This window comes from Aotus nancymaae, unplaced genomic scaffold, assembly GCF_030222135.1.
Source record: "Aotus nancymaae isolate 86718 unplaced genomic scaffold, 86718_ANA_hifiasm-v0.15.2.pri h1tg000108l, whole genome shotgun sequence".
Taxonomy (NCBI): Eukaryota; Metazoa; Chordata; class Mammalia; order Primates; family Aotidae; genus Aotus; species Aotus nancymaae.
In genome coordinates, this window is record NW_026988523.1 from 18,446,036 (window position 1) to 18,454,732 (window position 8,697).

General features: G+C 36.5%; 1 long non-coding RNA gene across 1 annotated transcript; it reads left to right on the forward strand.

Annotated features, from left to right (window-relative positions):
* The first annotated feature begins 2,694 nt into the window (after nt 1-2,694).
* Nucleotides 2,695-6,677, forward strand: LOC135272274 (uncharacterized). The gene is made up of 3 exons (XR_010340374.1): nt 2,695-2,763; nt 3,089-3,262; nt 6,478-6,677. It is a non-coding gene; the product is annotated as an uncharacterized LOC135272274 (long non-coding RNA).
* Nucleotides 6,678-8,697: the final 2,020 nt, after the last annotated feature.

An 8,697-nucleotide genomic window follows, 5' to 3' on the forward strand; every position in this document is an offset into this window, starting at 1 on the left:
TCATTCCTGTAATCTGAGCACTTTGGTGGGTAAATCACTTGAGCCTGAGAGTTTGAGACCAGGCTAGGCAACATGATGAAACCTTGTTTCTACAAAAACAAACAAAAACAACACCACCAAACAAAAATTAGCTGGATGTAGTTGGCATTTGCCTGTAGTCTCAGCTACTTGGGAGGCTGAGGTGGGAGGTCTGCCTAAGCCTTGGAGGTGGAGGCTGCAGTGAGCCATGACTGTGCCACTGCATTCCAGCATGGGTGACAGAGTAAGACTCTGTCTCAAGTAAAAAAAAATAGACATAATGAAAATGAGGGAGTTTGAAATATTACAAGAGTTACCAATATGTGATACATAGAAAATGAGCATAGGTTATTGGAAAAATTGCACCGATACACTTGCTTGATGTAGGGTTGTCAAAAACTTTCTACTTGGCTGGGAGGGGTGGCTTATTCCTATAATCCCAGCACTTTGGGAGGCTGAAGTGGGTAGATCATGAGGTTAAGAGTTCGAGACCAGCCTGGCCAACATGGTGAAACCCATCTCTACTAAAACTACAAAAAATAAGCACGGTGTGGTGGCATGTGCCTGTAATCCCAGCTACTCGGGAAGCTGAGGCAGGAGAATCACTTGAACCCAGGAGGCAGAGGTTGCAGTGAGTGGAGATCACACTATTGTATTCCAGTCTGGGTGACAGTCTCAAAAACAAAACAAAAAAACCTACTTGTAAAATATGCAATATATATGAAGTGCAATAAAACCAGCTACAATAAAATAAGATATGCTTGTTTAGGACAAAGAAGAGACAAAAGAGATCCCTAAGAAATAGTTACTACTAAAAAAAAAAATCCACATATGACCATTATCACAGTCTGTCTTTTACTAAAGTGCTTCTGTCTTCCTCCTTTTCACTGTGACAATTCTGTGGACAAATAAAATGCCTTTTTTTTTTTTAACCTACCCCTACAGTGCTCAATAGTCAATAGGTTCATGACTATAAAATCAATATCGTTAGGGATAATCAAGCTCTATTATAATAGAATGTCACTGTGTTTGTTGACTCTTACCTAAAAGATTTGTCTAAATAAACCATTGCACAATAAATATCTGGTAAATTATTTTTGATTTCTGACTTTAACCTAATAAATAATTATGTTGGAAATATCACGTATGTTAATGAATATTAATCAAGGGTGGTCAATGAGTCTCATAAAATTTATAACATGTTAAAATGTAAATTAATAAGTTAATAGGTATTGATTTATTAGTTGTAAGAATAAAGGATGGAAGTAGAGTTAGAAGTTATGGTTGTTTTTGTCATTTTGAAAGTGTTTCAGATTCATTATTTCATTGGATTTTTATAACAGTTTTGTAAGTAGGGCAAAGATTTGTTAAATAGATTTGAATTTTATTAATATGATAGAAATAGACTTTATTATTCACAAGAACACATAGAGTAGATATTTGGGTAAATAGCTATTATCTTTATCTCAATAATCAATAATAGATTAATCCTTCTTTTTTCATCTTTGTAAAAATATTTTATAGGTATTTAATTTACTTAACACCCTTCAGTGAAGCTAGGTTTTACACTGTACTGTCGAACTTCTGATCCCAAAAGAACTTTGTACAAAAATCCTTAGTTAAAAAGGCTTGATATTTTAGAAAACTATCCTTTATTCAACTTGTTCAATTTGTTGAGGGGATTTTTTTGTTTACAGAATGGTGAAGAAGAACTTAATGACTGGGATGAAGGTAGTTTAATCAGGTCTTAGATTCTATTTTAGGCAAATCCAATTAGTTGTAGAAACACCAGATGCCTACCCCCATGATTAAAATTCTGAATGTCAATAAGCTAAGATGTTAGACTGCAATTTCTATTTCTAAACAAAAATAACCAAATAATTTTAATAGTTTTTTTCTATGCTTTCAAGTTAGCACTATTAAAAATATTTTCTAGTTTTTAATTATAAATAGTTAATAATTATAGAGAGTTGAGTTATACTCCCAGATCTGCCAAAAGAAAAATAATAAAACCTTGAGAAGTCAGTTAATTCCTTTGATTTTTAAGTGGGAACAAATGATAACATTACAATAGCTCTCAATAAATAATGCTTTACAGTTTACAAAGTACTTTGATTTCTATCATGCTCCCCCCACCACCGGCCTTTTTTTAACAATTCAGAAACAGGTTCAGGAAAGTCATTTGCTAAGCCTAAAGATGAATGCACATATACAGGTTAAGGAGAAACATACTGATGAAAGGGAATAATTAAGTGTGTAGAAACCAGATGGATGACTGGACAGACTAAGAAAACATAAATGTAAGATTTTGGGAATGTGGGAGGGGATAGACTCTAAAGCACAGGTGGCTCTTGGCCTTTAGAGAAGGAACACCTCTTCTAGCATAATAGTTCAGAGGAGGAAGAAAATAGGTGTATTTTCTTTCATATATATGGACTTGTAGGTGTGCTGGTGAGAAGTTGAAGATAATCTCATCTGACGTCTCAGATTTCTACAAGGTTGTCAAGGTCATCTTCCAAGAGTGAAAGGAGATGAAAATAAAGATTTGTAAGAATTACTGCAAAGAAAGGGATATCAAGCTGACCAAAGAAACATAGTGGAATTGCCAGACAGTGGTAAACTCCTTTTGAGGTTAGTAATCATAAATTAATAAGTTGTATATTTTCCCCCCAGCAATCTTTGTCTTCTCTGATTCAAGAATAGAAAAATGAAGAGCAATATTTGGGAGACTTGCCTAATAGACAGGTGAGTTGAAAGCAAATAAGGGCTTAGCAATTTAGGGTAATGATGGTTACAAGACTTAAGCAGAAAGGAAGAGTAATTAGAAGTTGTATTGGTTCTTAAATGATTTTTCAAAATTTTCTTATTAAAAGCACAGAAGTTACTGAAGTAGCACCTATCTTGAAAAGTCAAGTTAAAATGATTATTGTGTGTGTGTGTGTGTAAATTTTTCAAGTCCAATTGGTGTAAAAGATGATAACTGTTTTGTCATAAAACCTGCACATTCTTATCTAAAAATATGTTAGTACCATTTTAGTTATTGTACTGTTTTCACGTTTTAAACTTCCAGTTAGAGACCAAACTTTGGAAAATTGACCTGAGAAATGCTGCTGTTGAGTTTACTTTCTTCTGAAAGAATATCTTTTCCTGTAATGGGAGGTACAATATTTCTGTGCAGAGTTACTTCACTCCCACAAGTCACAGGTCATCAAGGAGAGCTTCTACATCCCCAGTGTTTCAGAATGTAAGTCAAAAACTCTTAACAATTCCACTTCTTTTCATTGTCTCATGGATGTTTCAAGAATATTTTTGGCTGCATGGCTTGACAGCCTTGGGATTTCCGCACACATTCACATTCTCTTTTATATCAGTCTGGTGTGAGCATGAAGACTGAGCATTGTGCAGCCCAGTTAGGAAATGATTGCAATTGTCTGGGAGACAGATTATGGTAATTAAGTTTCCATCAGTCTGGAACTTAGGGGACAGAAGATAGCTGTTCCGTTTGTAGAGGTAAGCAGTTCTTGCCTGGGGATGATTTTAACTTCCAGAGAACATTTGGCAATATCAGAGGATAGTTTTAGTTGCCACATCTTGGGGAGGGGTGCTAATAGTATCTAGTGGTTAGAGGCCAGGAATGCTGCTAAACATCCTATAATACACAAAACAACTCCCCACAACAAAGAACTATCTGGCCTAAAATGTCAATAGTGGTGATTTTTTAGAAGTCTCAGTGTAGGTAGTACCTAAAGCCGTCAGAGGGAATAACAGTATCCGAAGTGTGAGGGAGGAGACTAATCCAAAAAAACGCCGATAGACAAGGAGCATGTCACAGACGCGGAGAAGAATCTGGAGTGTGGTATTATGAAAACCAAGCGAGGAAAGAATTTCAATTTGGGAGTGCTAATCGGTATTCAGTGCAGCCAAAAATTAAGTAAGAACAGGCTTGGTGGTTAGGTGGTTGTACCGGATACTCTCCATTTGCATTCTGTCTTTCTCCCTCCTGTTTTACCCCTAGAGAAGGTTGACTTAGCAGACTTCAACAACAGGGTCCTCTTGCCCTCTGGCTTTCAGCTAGATTCTGACAATGAGAGGTCCTGGAAAGAGAAGAGCAAGAGGAGAGGGTGCAGGTTGTTTCTCCCCGAAGCTCTGTCCCTGCTAGGCCACAGACTGGCGGGGACAGTGTTTCTCTTCCAAAAGCTAAAGCTCCCATTGGGCAGCTCTTTCCTGTAGCTGCAGGTCTCACTGGTTTCTTGCCCCTTCTGGGCTTGTGGATAGTAGTCACTTTCACCTGTTAATAGGTGGTGCTTCACTGTCTCTTATTAGTTTCCTGCCTACACCCTTGTAAACAGTCTTTTCTTTAATCTCCCTTAATCATACCTTTTCTGTTTGTGCCATTTCTTGCCAGGGACCTTTCTGACACAGAGGTCATCGTTGATCTGTATCAGAACCACATTCAGTGGAATAGTTGAGGCAGATAGGTGGAAAAATAAATGGAAAGAAATGAAGAAGATTAAATACATTGAGTTTTTGTTTGATTTTTTGCAAGGAGTTTTGGGAATGAAGAAGAGAATAATACTAGAGACGATAATAGGTAGTAATAATTTGGAAGAACCTGGACAAGTTTTTAAATAAGAGATGGAAACTCGTTTTTAGGTTGTCAATAAGAAGCATAGAGCAAGGAGATAAAATTGTAATACAAGCAAAAAAGAAATGTGAATGTGTTGTAATACAATTAAAAAACAATATTGACAAAGATGACAATATTAGTCCCACACAGAAATAGATCTTTGGGAACAATGAAATGGAAAACAGATGAGCTAGTAGATGTGGGGTAAGAAATTAGGGAGGTTCATGCCTAGTAGACTCGGTTTCTACTGGGATGTTGAAAGCAGGTCATTTAAGGATTTAGGAGAGGGAGACTGAGGACAATAAAGGTTTGGAATAGCTGCTGTGGGAAATGGAAGAGGGATCTGTTTGCTAAGCAAGCTATGGACCCTAGTTGAAGAGCATTGATTAGTTGATATATGTATGTAATATTCAGCAAGTTAGAATTTTCTTGAGTAGGACTTACCAGCTAGTCATTAGAAAAAGAGGATCAGATGGTTGAAACGATTGGAAGTTTCGGGATTTAAATAAGTGCTTTGGAAGAATAAGGGGATTAAAAATGTGGAAAATGCCAGAAGCAAGGTGATTGATGACATTTGTCAAGTGTTTAGGCTGCATAGGAAGGATAGAAACCATGAAAGTGGAGAAAGACAGTGTCAAACAGGCAAGACTGAGAAACTGCAGGTCTTAAACAACATGTGGTTTGGTAGAAAAGAATTGAGAGGGCCAGGCATGGTAGGTGGCTCACGCCTGTAATCCCAGAACTTTGAGAGGCGGAGGCAGGTGGATCACGAGGTCAGGAGTTCAAGACCAGCGTGGTCAATATAGCAAAACCCCGTCTCTACTAAAAATACAAAAAATTAGCCGATACAGCGGTGGGCGCCTGTAATCCCAGCTACTCGGGAGGCTGAGACAGGAGAATCGCTTGAACCTGGGGAGAATAAAAAAGAATTGAGAGAACTGGAAGGGTAGATGGCTATCATCAGAGAATGGTATATTGAAATTGAAGATTTCAAAAAGGGAGTTGACAGTAAAAGGAAGAACTACATGCCACTATACGTTAGCTAATCAGAGGGGCCATGAGTGGATGACAGTTTCTTCAGTGAAATTCAATGTAAGCTGGGTTCCAAAATATAAGATCTCAACATTAATAGATAAGTAAAATTAAAATGTCACTGTATCTTATTTAAGAAATGTGTGCTCCCCTCCTAGACTGTAAATCCCTTGAAAAGAAAGAACAATTATATTTTACACATTTTCATCATCTCTTCTGTTATCTAACATAATTCCTTTTATGTATTAGACACTCAGACATTTGTAAAATGTTTGAAAGGGAACAAAATATATAAAAATTGTATCATGAGATAATATATTAGATATATTTGAATAGGTAAGTATATGGTTAAATTTCATTCTACAGTAAATTCAGTATAAAGTTTCAAAATGAATTACTTTCTTATTTATGTGCTAAAGTTTATTCTGTTTTCGAACTTAATTTGCTTATTGTGGTATCTACAGTCATTTTGAAGTGGCAGTTTTTAGGACTTCTCTATTTCTAGTCCCACACATAAAATTTTTAATAAGCTCCTAATATAGAGAAATCTGAGTGGTGTATTTAGTATAGATTACTTGAATCTCAACCTCTTAACAAATTTTTATTTACATAAGCAGGTCCTTAAAATCACTTATCTATGTATTGTATGCACCATTTCACTTCATGTGTATCTATTAATAATAAGAAAAACTAACATTTGAGTAATGTGTGTCAGGCACTGCTCTTGTTTACATAATTTTCTCATTTTTCCCTTTACAACAACTCAATAAACATTTGCTATTTTTATTCTTATTTTACAGATAAGGAAACAGTAGAGAGGTTAACTAATTTGTCCAAGGTCACAAAATCAGTGAATGAATTCAAACCTAGGAGATCTAGTGTTCAAGATGTTAACCACCACTACATATGAACACATGGATACGTATTAACAATACAAGATAAATGCCAATTCATTTATCTTCTGTTGCTTGTTTGAGTGTTTGTTTCCTTTACCTTAAGATCCCTGAGATCAAGGACACTGGCTGGTAGATGGCATCTTATCAATAAGTATTTTGTGAATAAATAAATGGATGAGCTTCTGACTTTACAGAATAATTTTGCTATTTCCTACAAATTTTCCTATTATTTTACAGCTAACACTCTTGGCTTTTCCTTCAAGCCCATTCCAGTTATGATTTGGGTGATTTGTTTTGAGACATGTTATGACATTTTAAACCTTTACATTTAAAACTTCATTCTTTTGCTGAGACAAAAATTATCTCTTCTCCTCCTCCTCCTCCTGTCAAAAATTGCAGATTAAGTGTTTACATGAGGGGAGTTTGTAATCCAGGATTTCTGCAGCAGCAGGCTTCAAATATTCTAGACAAATGCTGCTTTTTGTTCAACTCTTCCTGATGAGTGTTGTGATCAAAGCTTCACCCTGGCATCTGTTAGTCATCAAGTGCTTAATTTGAGAATGGTTGCTATCATCATTTACTCTCTAAACAGGTGCCACCTAGTTTCTTTTGTTTTGGCTATTATGGGTTAAATGCATTCTTGAGCTTAGTCCTGCTTAAGCTTGCTAGTTCTCTATTTTAAATTAAGGCACGGTAGGTTATTTCAAGAGTAAAGGTTTCTTTAGGGAGGAATCTTTCAAAGCACTCATTTTTATTCTTGTTTTCTGTAGATGAGTGTTTCACTGTTCAGCCTTGCTTTACTGCCTCTGGCTTACAAAACTGTATTACATTGCAGTTAACAATGGCTAGTGATGAAAAAGAACTTACATTTTATTCTTAAAATATTGCTGTCTTTTAAGATGCTTACTTGACTGTTATTCCTTACTGCCTTGCTACCATTCTTGTAAATATTTACTTTCAGTCCATGGAATTAATGTCAATTTATAAAGAGTTGTTTCACTAAGGCATTTTTGAATTATAAATATATTATGCAAGGATTCTGTTTTTTGCTACAGTTTTTTAGGTCCAGTAATTCCTTAGCAAAGAACTCTGTATGGGATTAATACATTTGTTAGCAATTACTTGATAGGAGAAAACATGTTGAACTATTTCTTTAAAGCTACTTTATATGTAATTACCCTGAATGTCTCCTTTCTAGCACGTTTCCTCCATGTGATATGCCTGTTGTTCATCAAGTTAGAAATAGTCAATGGGACAATTAAAATTGCTTTCCTAATTGATAAAGAAGAATAGAGGATGGAAGTTTAGATTCATGAGCAAAAACACTCAGTACCTATTGAAGTGACCATGTATTAGGAACTGGTCACAGTCAGGAATTCTATCTTACCCACTTTTGTTTCACCAAAATCTAGTTCAATTGCAGACCTTCTTTCTCCCCTACCCCCATTTGTTTCCTCCTTTCTTCCCGTCTACATTTCAGATATAGGATTTTAGAATCTAGGACAGAGATAAACTGGAGGTGTGAATTTGAGAGTAACCTTAATATAAATGGTAGTTAAGACTGTGAACTGGAGGATGTTACCGGGGGTGTTTAGAGGATAAATCAGCAAAGGAAACTTGGAAGGAATAGTCAGTGAAATAGAAGGCAAACAAGCAGTGAGGTGTCAAATCAGCCAAAGAAGTAACTTAAAAAGCGGAAGAGGCCAGGTACAGTGGCTTATGCCTGTAATCCCAGCACTTTGGGAGACTGAGGTAGGAGCATCACTTGAGGTCTGGAGTTTGAGACCAGCCTGGCCAACATGGTGAAACCCTGTCTCTACTAAAAATGCAAAAATTAGCCAGGGATGGTAGCACATGCCTGTAGTCCCAGCTACTCGGGAGGCTGAGACAGAGGAATCACTCTAACCCAGAAGGCAGAGGTTGCAGTGAGCTGAGATCACGCCACTGCACTAGCCTGGGCCACAGAGCAAGACTCCATCTCAAAAAAAAAAAAAAAAAATGGGGTCGGGGGGTGGTATAGAAGATAGCCAACTATGACACATAGTTTTAAGAGAGAGAGAAAAATATAAGGCATGAGAATTGGCTATTAAGTTTGACTCTAAGTACTTGGAACAGAGGCCTGTT